This window comes from Homalodisca vitripennis, chromosome 5 (genome assembly GCF_021130785.1).
Source record: "Homalodisca vitripennis isolate AUS2020 chromosome 5, UT_GWSS_2.1, whole genome shotgun sequence".
In the NCBI taxonomy this organism is placed as follows: Eukaryota; Metazoa; Arthropoda; class Insecta; order Hemiptera; family Cicadellidae; genus Homalodisca; species Homalodisca vitripennis.
The window spans coordinates 62,495,753-62,509,432 of record NC_060211.1 but is presented as its reverse complement, the minus strand read 5'-3'; the positions used below and the strand labels follow the sequence as shown (position 1 = coordinate 62,509,432).

The window sequence follows — 13,680 nt, the reverse complement described above, 5'->3', positions numbered from 1 at the left end:
GAACATAACGAGAACAATACGGCAACTGTTTCCGTTTCCTCGTCCCTACAACCGATCCTGTTCACCATTGTTCCTGCACTCCACTTTGTTAAATACATTTTCAGAAAGGTGATGACACTAAGAGACAACACGAACATAACGAGAACCAATACGGCAACTGTTTCCGTTTCCTCGTCCCTACAACCGATCCTGTTCACCATTGTTTTCCTGCACTCCACTTTGTTAAATACATTTTCCAGAAAGGTGATGACACTAAGAGACAACACGAACATAACGAGAACAATACGGCAACTGTTTCCGTTTCCTCGTCCCTACAACCGATCCTGTTCACCATTGTTCCTGCACTCCACTTTGTTAAATACATTTTCAGAAAGGTGATGACACTAAGAGACAGCACGAACATAACGAGAACAATGCGGCAACTGTTTCCGTTTCCTCGTCCCGACAATCGATGCCTGAGTATTTGCAAATATTTCTCCATTGGACGTATGGATTAACAATAGTGGCAACGATAAAATAGCAGCATAAATAAATTTGTAAACAAGCTGACTGCAGTCATTTGAGATTTTAACATGCGATATATTAATTAACACGTGTAGTTTATTCATACAGTATGAAAAATATTACACTGGAAAGTCAATTTTAAAATTTAGTGGAAAGTTTCGATTTCAGGGCACTTTGTCATTGAGTGTTGTACTACCCTCCTTAGCTGACGGGAACTGTTGTTATTATACATAAACACATATTTGAGATTTAACTCAATGAATAAAAAAATATTATACTTATCTGGTAAAAAGATATCTCGAGAAAATCCTCTGTAAACATTGAATTTGACATAGCAGTTAATGTTTTACATAAGCGAAAATGAGTTCTATGACCATCCATGGAATTTGGCTGAGCGCCATTCAAGTAGGTTACCCAGTAGGCTGATTTTGTGTGCCAGAGTGATGTAAACATTTCTTTTCTAAATACTGTATGTCTGTGTATCTATCTGCAGTATAGCTCAACAATGAAATGAGTTATAGACTTAAAGTTTTGCATGCAACCTCAGCGAAACCTATTATACAACATGTATTATAGTTACATATTCAGGAGCGTGGAAAATTACCAAATCAATAGCAATATTCTTAAATAGATGTTTTTTCGTCAGGGACAATTACATGCAAATTGCGTAGTATAAGTCATTAAGAAGAATTGAACTGGAAAGCATTCTAGTGAAGAATTAGGCTCTGTACTGGAAATAACAAGATAGAATTGTCGAGATAATGTTATTTCTTTATACTGAAAAGTTATTTCAAGATAGTACATGAATTGTCAGAAAGGTGTTTTGATAATCCAGACCTATATGTATAAGGTAGGAGCAAGAACGTAGCCAGGTAAAATTAGGGGGGGGGGTCAAGACAACTGATATTTTCCCGTAGTGGACAAAGAGTAAGGCCCCATTTTATTCCTTGAACATTTCTTGACCCGTTTCTTTGTTGAGAACGATATTTCAGCAGTATATGCCAGTAACACTGAATCATTTAAATAATAATAATAATAATAATCGTTTACTAAAAACTTAATTTTAAAAAATCGGGGGGGGGGGGGTCCGGACCCCTTGGACTCCCTCGCAGGCTACGCCCTTTAAGTAAATTAAGAAAAATGATTGTACACGTAATTTATTTGTCTTGTTTGGGTGTTTTCTTCAGTCTATAGGTTTTAGTTTTGTATTTTTATTTCATAGTATTGTTTAAATAGTGTACATGTCATATGACAAAATTGCATATGATTGTACTCAAATTAAATTTCATAGAGTTTGTTTAGAAATCTATTTATCATGCTATTTTCTCGTTGCTATTATGGTCATCCATAAAACCCAATGTATAAATATATTCGTTAACCCACAGCCAAACCTCATGGAGTAACATGCACCATCGTAGAACTCATTGTTGCCTATATACAGAATATATACCGCCTATATGTAGAAAGGAAGCTGCATGCTAAATTTCAATTCTACAGGTCAGTTCGTTTACAAAATATATTGCGGACAGACACACACAAATAAAGTTTGTCCAGCCCCTCAACTATTAGTTGAGTTGAGTTTATAGCTTCAATGGTGTATTTGACATTGTGCAAATATATCTTATCACCTTTTACTGCTATCGGTAGTATTTGAAAATAGTAAACATCAAAATAATGTTCGTTAAGTTTTATATAAAGACTCATAAGTTTAAAATACTATCGTACCAGACAAGTGATAAGTTGTACTGTAAAGAATAAGATTGCAAGCTTCTATATATCCACACTTGGACGGCAACTTTTCCTCCAGTCCACAATTTACTGTGACCTAGCTGATGGTCAGCGCCAAACTGGGACCGGACGGCCGTGATTCTGATGTGGCACGATCTCGGAAGCGGCACCGATTCCACAGCACTGACTGTATAGGTTATGTAACAGGGCCAGAGCTCACAATGTAGCCGCTGTAATATTGTATAGCCCGCTCCCAGGCCCAGGTGGTGTAACTGGCGCTGAAGGTAACGCCGGACTTTCGCCACGTGTTCAGAAGGCGCCGCCGCCGCCGCTCTTATCTTTGTTGGCCCAGAATCGTATCGCCCGTCTCTATGATGTTTGGAAACTAAACTGTCTTTAATTCTCAAACTATGTCTAACATGTTTGTTGTGAACAAGGGAATCTTTCGTGGTTTATTTAACAAATTCCAACAAGCATACGAGTTAAAAGCTGTAGTATGATATCTGGGAGTGGTTTTCTTTCGGGATTCCCCGATCTGTAAACGATACTAGCATATGGGCCGGTTTATATCAGCTCAAAGTATTAGACTGTAGAATAGACTACATGAACAGGGTTTACAATATTAGTAGGTAACTTTCTGAACGTTGGTGAAGCCAGCATCACTTGAGTGGTTGGAAAATGTCATAAATTTCTATCGGCACGATATATCGAAAAGGAACTACCCTATAGCCTTTGTAATTTTGTATGAAGCTTTATTTGTATATAAGCAATATCGAGTTCGATGATGGTGCATGCGATTTGCCTGAGTGCTAATAAACCTTTTTACATTGTTCCTATGAGTAACACGTGATGGAAACGATAATACCTGAGAATAAATCAATTTTTAAAGAAATTGAGCACACTCGTTTGGCATTTTCACGTGAGACACAGTAGCACAAGTTGCTATAGTCTTGAACTTTTACTACGAGCCTTAGCGAACTTGTTACGCCACATATAGTATGGCATACTCAGGCCTTGCATTATTAAAGGTCTCGAGTGTCGCACCATTGTATACGTGCCTGATTTTACTATAGGCTTGTGTGTGTATGCTATATCTATTTCATCTGTAGAGCACTAACATAGTATTTAATTGACCTCTACACAATATTATAGCTCACTGTCGTCTTTATGTTTTAAACTTAATGGTGTATAATGTCTTCTTCGTTGTTGTCGGCCTTGGTAACTGACCTTTCCTTATAGAATAGAATAGCCAGTCAGGACGGAGCAAGTATCTTTCGCGAAACGCTCGTGCATCTTTCGTTCTCAGTATATACGCAGCTTTATCCTTACGGTAATTACGCACATCTAAATGGGAGAGCTCAGTTTTCCTTCCTGAAGAATTATAAATTTTATAAGTATGAATCAATTTATAATCTTTATTGTAGTATGTCATAATAACATGAATCTACTACGTATGAATTTTATATTCCAGAGAGATTCTGTATGAAGAGTAACAAAATTGGGTTTATCCTTATTGCATAAAAAAATAAAGGTAATTTTGATTAGGTCTACTACTAAGACCTTCGTCTCACAATACGGCAGCCAGTCGTACGAATTCTCGTCTTATAAAACCTCTTGGACTCCAAGTGTTTGGTGATATCCAAATTAACGTAGAGGTTACAATTAATTGGGGTACCGCATGCAGTGATGTCGAGCGAAGTAATTTATGGCTTGCGAACGTGTTGACAATGCCGGGTCACTGAGCCCACACATGTTCAGCTTTCCGCATTGCACATCAGCCTGCAGCCCTTGTTGGGTAGCGTCTGGATAGCTCGGTAGTTTAACACATGTGCTAAGACTCCAGTTTTGGATCCACATAAAAGAATTTCAGTTTTGATTTAGGGCTGTGATGATTGTGAATAAAAGATTTTTGTGAAACCAATTGTGACATTTGCCAAGGAAAGCATTTTTAAATCGGTGTGTCGTTGAAGTGCGTTTTCCAAAATATAAATACTTCTAAATTTGTTTGCATATTTTTGTTATGGTTGGTAATTTTTATAGTGTTAATTAGATTCCAGAATTAGGATTAGAAAGTTTTCACATTGTAACATTTTTAAGTATTACAAATACAATGTCTAAAATATAGATATGAGGAAATACAATCTTAAGTACGTAATGTGTGTTTAGTAGTCATATGCTGATGGCCTTTGACAAAATTTTCTTCGTCGTCATTTAATTGTGGCAAGAAAGAGTAAACAACTATTTATATTCTTCATTTGAGGCCCCACTCCCACTCTCCCAACTGCCGTGCTCTCCCATTCTTGTCTTTTAGCCTATCCTCGTCCCAATATGAAATGTGTGGTCTGTTGAAATGTTATTACATTCTGAAAGAACAATTTTTAAAACTTTAATTATTTTAGCCTCACTTTTAAGGGCCATCTTCAGCCAACATATCTTAAACAAAAACAGTTTATACGTATTAGTTTGGCATCTATATTGACCAGTCCGAGTTTAATAAATTGTGGGCTGGAGGGAAATTTCTGTTGCTCTCCACAAGGCCTAAACATTTCAGTTTTTAATTGTGTGAGCAGTTTTTGGCACTTAAGAATCGGAACACTTATATAATAGTCATTATACCTGTTGCGCAAGACTAAACATTAAATATGTTGTAACGTATTTGTTTTTAATTTTTTGCTGTTACTGATTATTTTACAAAGTACACTGGTCTCTGTGCAATATTTTTGCGTTTCTGAGGATACATGTCAATCTCCAGAGCTTCAAGTTCTCCCTTGCCATTGGCTAGATAGAGAATAGATTATCTTATAAAGACTACAGCCGAAAGTCAATTCTGAAATCCCATTACCACGCACTCGCATTGTGGTATCCTCCCCACGCATTACCTCTCCACTAGTTCACCGGAAACTAGAGGCCATAATTTCCGGTACCAATTGTACCAATGTCGCATCCATCAGGAGTACTAGTTCACTGATTCTGCCAACATCCATTTGCATTGATTTCGATATTGCACAATTTATTAATTGCCCTACAACATAAAAATAGAATTAATACTAGTTTAAACTAATGAAAAAACAGGGTCTATTAATAAGTTCTCTTCTTAGTGTGGTCCTAATTTGTCCCTGTGACCGAAAAGAAGCGAAAATGCTGTCAAAGGTAACACAAATAAAACGGTACATCGGCGTATCAAAGGATCCGACAGATCGAAATATTTATCGCGCATACGAGCAGACTGCCTTTTTTTTATTTACTCCAAAATCAATTGAGTTTTCCTTACACCAATATGAACGTATGTACTAAGTTTCAAGTCTGTAGGACGTTTCTAATAAGTGTGACAAACGATACAATTTTCATAAGTCCCTACTAGGTGCTCAGGGTCTGTGTCCCTGAACGGTCGGTTGACCGTATCTCTGGCCTATCACACCATTCCCGTATAGAGTAATACTTTTGAACTTCATTACTTCTTGCTGTTCTTATTCCACTACACATTCCTGGATAATCTATCTAACACAATATAGATGAAGAACAAAACTGTTCACAACGGCTCACTACTAATTTGACAATAAAGCAAGTATAGTATTTTACATTTTACATGTGTGTTCGGTTACGGTGGTGCGCAACTTTACATACTATTCCGCGTGCACAATGTAAACTGTACGTAGTGCAGGCGTGGGAGGCCTGTATCAGTTCTGCACTGCTACCGGACCTTGAAAGTGATGCAGTAACTTGGTTAATTTACCCGGCCCGTGTATCGCGTGTTGTGTATAGTATTATATTCTGTTCCCCCAAGTTAATCAGCTTCTGTCACAACTTAAGCGTGCAGATTGGATAAGAGCGTAGTTCGGCAACTTGCCTCAAGTCCCGCCACGAGCGACTACAGACAATGTCAGAGTGATTATACTTCGTTTTTTTTTTACTACAAGCTAATGCTTTACTATAGTATTACCTACATTATTAAATTCAATAACTGTCCGTTGAAACAAAATTGATACACGTTTTGACGAAAATTAACAAATCAACAACGAATCAAGAAAAATAACACGAAAATACAAAATGTAAGCTTATATCACCTTCGTGAGGACGGATCTGGATACTTACTGATTATATATTGTTTTATATGCATGTTACGTTGGAGGACGTATCGGACAGCCTATATAGTATTTTTCACTAGAGAATGTACATCGATAGTATTGTCTTCTAGATATTCAAAATATCTTGAACAATAAAGTACTGGTTAGTGGCTTACCCGTCCTACTGCCATATTCTGATGTGCGCTTACCCCCCCTTCAAGAAGAAAATAAGAACAAGATCTCGAAATGCCCCGTTCAACTATATATACATTTTACGTTGGGGACTAGATATTCAGAAATCGTGCATCATAAAGCACTAGTTATTTGCTTACCCACACATCGTCATTATCTTCTGTTGTATCCGGCCCATTCTTCAACAAGAATAGTGCGGGTACTAAATCTCGAAACGGCCTAATCGGTTTTCTAAAACTTAGCAATGGATATATCCGTAACTCTTGTGTCATGTAAAATGTTCTTACTCTTTTTAATTGTCTATAGAAATCTTTAAACAAGTACATATGTCACTATAAATCTGCCCCCATTGTCTCACTCACTGACACTTTATTTAAGGCATGCCGAAAGCTTGAAATATAAAAAGTTTAAGAACAATAACTACGTAACTACTACGAATTTTAATAAGCCATCTTTGGGTGTCGGTCAATAAATATTAAAAGCGAAGATTATCCATCTGGAGTCATCAGAGTTTATTCGTGAACATAATTATTCGTTGTGTTAGTACTGTATCGTGAATTTTAAATTATGACGACTCCAGATCGATAATCCTCACTTTTAATATTTATTGACACCGACACCAGAAGATGACTTATTAGAAGTCGAAACTATAGTAGTGTATGACTACAAATTTTTACTAAGGTATGTAGTTATTGTTATTAGTCAATCGGCAGTTTAGAGCTATATAATATGGAAATAGATACGTAAAAAGTTTGTAATATCCAGTATTTGTAACACTTCAAAAAGATTTTTCAAAAACTCATTTCTATTAAAACGATTTCTTTTCTGACAGTGCTGGGGCTTGATATCCATTTAGTAATATCTGTAGAATAGAGATAATATCATTATGTTGAGTGTAAAATATTAGTCAGTCTGCCTTCTGCTCAAATAATACGTTGACAAATTTAGATTGAAAAGAACATGGGGTCTACTTCAAAAATCTTATTCGTACAATAATTCTAACAATAAATACATTTATACAGTTTTTCTTAACTGGTGTGAAAGCTGAGTATCGTAATGTATTGGTGAATACAATTTTCTATTAGAACTGGTATCTGTTATGTAATAGATCGTGCAACGATATGCATTATCAATATCATAATAATTATATGAATGTTGCCATGGTATTGTTTTTGTACCTAATTATATGTTGTGCGTATTATTTATGCTTTTCCCTTCTGAAGCACTAGCTTTCATTTGGTGATAAGATCTCAGATTCTGCCCAGTTTTAATTGGCGATTTCTTTATTTCCAGACAAGAGTATCCAGTGGCATGTTGACCAGAAGCTCGCAGTGGCTTGTCCTCTCGCCGGTAAGTTTCTCTACGTTGTGTTTCCTTATCGCCATACAATATTGCGTAGCAGCTTCGCTGGTTGTACCTCATCTCCCTTTTGCTGTACAAGTCTTGGTAAGGACTGCTTAGAGCGAACTTGATGAGGACTGCTTATAGCGAACTTGCATTTGTTGAGTTGTAAGTCATCGTTCATTGAACAACAAATGAGAATATTTTAGTTACGAAGAATGTTTCTTTCCCTCTGCAGTCAATCACATTTTGTACTTGTTACAGCCGAAGGTACACAAGCAGGATAATGATGTAAAGCATGAGTATGGTTGTAATAGCATATTACTATCTTAAGTCTACTGATACTGAGAATGGATGTTGCCATATATTAATGTTCAAGAAATTTCAATGTATGCTACAATTAACGTCGATTCCGTATAACTTATGTCCTGATTGCAGTGAATGATTTACAATGACCGATCCGCAATTCTAAGGCTGCACAGTGCTTTAAAGCAATGGTGATTACGGCGAAAATCTGTTTAAAATAAGTTTTTTGTTGTTGTTTTATCTCGTTATTACTTATTTCCTTAACGTAATAGAACGTAAAAGTAAGAAATCTTTAAATAAGAGAGTGAATGAGAGTGAATCAGTGTTAGTCAACTCGTGGCTTGTGCTCTATCGATGCAACAAGAGATAAGCAAGCAATTAGCCGTTAGATATGACTAATTTAGTCATGCTGCGTAGATAAGAGTTGGCGTGTTTTTACCGCACAGAAAAACACCTCGACAATGTCGTAAGTCTGTGTGTGTGTTTGGCTATAGAAGGACAAATTATCATGCATCTTTTGTCTCGTATAGCGATAGCGACACCTCGAGGCGCAATGGTGACAGCGGTAGCGATGTAGCAACATGTAGCGAGGTCATGTTACGATTGAGCCCTGGCATTGATGTTAGAGTTTTCTCAGGCACAGTCACTAGTAACCGAACGTCGAGTACAGTTCAAGTCCAAAAATTGGTTTCTGTTCAAGAAAATGCCATCTTCCTATTTACAGCTAGGCCGCCTGGCTGCGTATTTTCTGTATCTAGCGGGTTCTGTTGTGTGGTTGAGATGAGGATGGGAAAGAACTAGATGGAACATTTATCTTACCCTGTGAAAACTGTGGGAGAATGTGGACTGGATAAAGCAACGCTGGAGCGAGGGAAGAATAAACAAATACGTAAGCTGAAATTCAAATAATTCAGAAAAAGTATGTTGCGATTATAAAATTAATGTTGAAATTACAGAATATTTCGTTTCTGTATTAACTTAAATAATAAATAAAAACAATTAATAATATTGAAGTCTGTTGGAGCAATTGGAGAATTCTTTAAATATTACTAAATGTTAATGAAAACCATACTTTTCCAAATTGTTTATTTTTTGGACGAGGCCTTTCGAAACCAAAGGTTTCATCGTCAGCCATTTGTGGAGTCGCCTTTGGTTTCGAAAGGCCTCGTCCAAAAAATAAAAAATTTGGAAAAGTATTGTTTTCATTAACATCTAGTAATATTTAATTAATAATATGTTGATAAAAGTTGTGTGATGCACTTCACAACGCAGCGTGCATGCCAGATCAAGAAGGTGAATATTACTGCTTTGTGGTGATACACTACCTTCTACCTCAATTTCAATTTCATCAATAGTGTTTTAGCTTAAATACCTAAATAATGCTTTTTATTGTCTGTACAATAGTGGATTTTGCCAGACATAGGCGTATTGAAATCAGCAAATTGATTGAAGAAAAGAATGATGGTGCTGGTGACCAAACACGATCAATTCATCTGCCAGTGTTCCCCACCGCATTCATTAAGATTGATGGACTGACGCTGTGTAAACAAAAATTATCATACACTTCGTTCTTTTATAAGTATGAAAGATTGAGAGTCACTTGTTATTCAACAGAATCCGTGTGTATATCTGTATAGTGATTACTTAGTTATGGCTAAGTAATATGTTGACTGTGTCGAAAATAAAATTTGACTATCTTTTTAATGGGTAAAGCTATTGTTCTTCCATATACAGTAGTATTATTCATAATCATATTGAAGGTGTCAACTGACACTCGAAGCTTGTTCAGGCTCTCCGCTTGCGTAACTCGTGGTTTGCGACGCACGTGCGCCCAGGGAGGTTGTTTTTTTAGGGAAGCCGTAGGAAGTGAGTTAAATTTGTGGCAAACTGTCTAACTTAACAAAGGGCCTTGTAACCCACCGGACTGTCTGAGCATAAGGTTGTCTCTGGATACATAAGTGGTGAGTTTTAGTTGCAAAGTAAACTCTGAATATTCGTCCCAAATTTAATATAAATTGTTACACAAATTGTTAAATCGTTAGGTTTGCAATATAACGAAATATTATCAGAATATTAGACGTAATCTCCCTGTCATACTGTGAATAAAACATGAGGGCAGACAGAATACAGTTGGACGATTCTGGACGAATTGGACGATTTTTCAATCATCAATTATGTTTATAATCATTTTTTTTACGTTATTAATGATCAATTTACCTATTTATATAATAAAATCAGAATAAATTAGTATGTTTAATAGTTAACCGTACAGGATTTGAATTTTGAATTTGATTGGTCTAAACATTGCGTAACGCTCATATTAATAAAATAATTGATTTTATTCAATATAATCGTACTTAATCTACATTCAAAAGTATTACTTGACGAAGAAGAATGTTATATAACGCTATTCCGATTTTGTTTTCGCATCGCTGCATTTTAAAATTTGATGGTGAGTGTCATTTTGCTATTACAAAAGTGACGTATACTAGGTCTTCAAATCCGTATCTAAAATCGTATTTAATGAAACAACGGATGAACGCGTTGTTTTTTACTGTGATGAGCTGGTGGGGAAGAGGCACAGGCTTTTAGAAATACTAATCGAAAGGCAGGAGATATCTCATAGTGAGCTCATTAAGTTACAGCAGTTCGTTAAGTTTCATGAACGGACTGGAATGTACGGAAAGTCTCTTATTACTCAATGGGGAACGCAAAATGCTCTAGTTTTTGGCTAACGTTCTTAGGTTTTTAGATCGCCCCTTTTTAATTAATGAATAATATCACTGTTTATGTCCAGGAAATGTTATAACCACCGACCATGAGCACAGAAGAACGATGTTGGTCCAGACAGGACCAGCGGCAGCACAGTTGCCCTGTGCCGGTTACCCGTAAGGTGTAGGAAGTGTACGTTGGAGGCAGGGAAATGTTATAACCACCGACCATGAGCACAGAAGACGATGTTGGTCCAGACAGGACCAGCGGCAGCACAGTTGCCCTGTGCCGGTTACCCGTAAGGTGTAGGAAACTGGTTCCATGAGGAATGTGAAGTGGTCCACATTCTGAGAATTGCAGGTGCAAGCTGCAGCTACACATGCCTTGCATGTTTGGTAGCCGGCCCTGTTGGTTTGAAAATTTTGAAGAAGGCAGGAGCGTTTACATTGCGTAGAAAAACACAAAGTTTTTACTGTACTAAGATTGGGCGGTATAAAACATAAAGGAATCCCTTTTCAGCAGCGGAAAAAAATAATTATTATTTATTACAGCAGGTGTTATTATGACAGCCGTTCAACATTTCTAAGAAAAGGCAAGATTACATTTGGGCTATTGTGGATCTAAAAGCAAACCTGAAGGTATTTTCGAATTATATGGTACTCGTTATTAATAACAACTAGTTTATTGTATATAGTTAAACTATTGTGCATCTAAAAGCAAATTTAAAAGTGTTTTAGATTCTTGGGTGATTTACAATGATGTTTTTCTGTAAGTGTTCTAATAACCCTTAAGGGAATGAAATGAAATGAAAAACGTCTTTATAATAGAGGTGTCGTTAGGACTTAAACGTCCTCTCAGCCACTTAACCTCTTAGGAATCAAAATGGGCTGCCATAATAAGTTCTGAAAAGTATACAATAGTCGGTGTATCATTGTTTCAAGTAAAGAAAACAAATACATAGCGCTTTTAACTAACCAAACCTAGAAAGAGTATTGTTTAGAATTTGATACGTTAAAGAAGTTAGTTTGCTATACTAATTCAGTTAAAAGTGTCAGTATTATCTGCGTGTTGATTTTCTTTGTTATTTCATAATGAAAGCTGTTGAATCGTTTGTTTTAAATTTTACCGTATTTCCATTCAGGTTACGACAAAAATACTAAAATACATTACGTATTAAAAAAAAGTATCCTAAATCACATTTATAATATTGAGAATGTGTTGTGGTTTATATGAAAGTAGACTGTTTGTTAGAGTTCATGACCACGAAGTTGCACGAATTAACATTAATGTACGAATTTCTGTCATAATAACAACATGACATTAACAATAATGCGTCTTTATCTAAAAAAAGTAAAAGTAAAGTAAAGAATGTCTTATTTTACCAGGCGAAGTTATGGCTAAGAAGCTCTCTCTAACACTTAACCTGGGGATCAACGGCTTAAAGGTGACTTCCGAACCACCACCAATGGCCGGGCAGGCGGGCCGCTTGCAAGGACAGGATCGCTCAGCGGTCACCTATCCAAGCAGCGGCCACGCTCGACGTTGCTTGATCTGGTTATCTTGCGATAACCGCCGTACCCGTTACACTGCGCCATTGGCAAAAAAATATCTAATTGGCCATTGGAAATATCTCAAGATATTTCATGATGGAATGCTCACACGAACTCTGACTTTTCCAACTGTGCCGCTAGGGATATTGTATTTGGTATGGAGTTTAAGTTCCAAAATAGTGAAATATTCAATCATTGCTGTTGGCTCCATGTGTCTTATTAAAAAGAATAAGAGTTGAAATAATAAATAAGGACATAAAGCGATATGAGTAATGTAATAATATAATTTGTTTCGAAACAAATTATTTACAACAAACTAAGAGTGATGTATCTGAGTATATAAAAAACTCAACTCACTCGTTTTATACAAGCTTTGATAAAGTAAGCTAACATTTTACAATGAAAAATTGACACCAGTTTATAATATATCGAAGGTCGCAGTCGACTCCCACACAATCATCAGTCACTGAGGACCAACTGCTTCTCGGCACGCGATTGTCACATTCCTCCCAACTCCTGACTTACTTCCCTCACACTGACCTCTACAACAGCTGCACATATGTTTGTATAATATTTCACTACGAACTGTGGTAGGGTTTTCTCATTTTTGTATGGGTTTCTATTGTACTACAAACATAAATTAATTGAGAAAGTATATAGCTTCAGGATATAAACAATCAAATAACACAAATGCTCTTTGTTCAAAGTTTGTTTTTGATGATGGAAGGATTGTGAAAGAAACAGGATTTGTTCCGGACATTTGCCATCGTTCAGTGATACAATACAGTTAGTAAAAATACGTTTCGAAATATTCAATCTGATCTCTTCTTCAGGTAAATGGCTAAACTAATGCATGACTATAATTAGGTTGAAGTAAACAAAACATACGAGAGCGTTGTGACACGGATAAGTCATTAACCACTCCAACCATGTTGTGTATCAACTCCATACACATTAACTTTAAAACATGCATTTAATAAAAACAAAACACTAATTATTAAAACTGAACTGCAGACTGTAGGTCACAATAGGTCTGCACACACCGGCCAACCAAGTAGAACTGACCAGAGGCCAATAGTAAATGACGAGCGTCTTGGTGATTATCACTCAAACCATCAAAAAACTACCAAATAAGGGGTGGCCTACTCTTTATATTTTAGAGCAAAGAGCTTATGCTCAGATAAAGATGGGCTAAAAGAGGGTTCAAATTTCTGTCAAAACCTTTTTTCATCATCTATACAAGGTAGAATACGTCAGATTGCGTGTCACGAACAAGCTTCGCT

The 13,680-nt window shown here is 36.5% G+C and overlaps 1 protein-coding gene across 1 annotated transcript in view; it reads left to right on the top strand.

Annotated features, from left to right (window-relative positions):
• The window catches only part of LOC124362293 (solute carrier organic anion transporter family member 5A1), a 129,301-nt gene that overhangs the window by 33,527 nt on the left and 82,094 nt on the right, over positions 1 to 13,680 (top strand). The window contains exon 2 of the mRNA XM_046816668.1: positions 7,782 to 7,838. The gene's annotated coding sequence lies outside the window, so the exon portion shown is untranslated. The remainder of the gene's footprint in view (positions 1 to 7,781; positions 7,839 to 13,680) is intronic.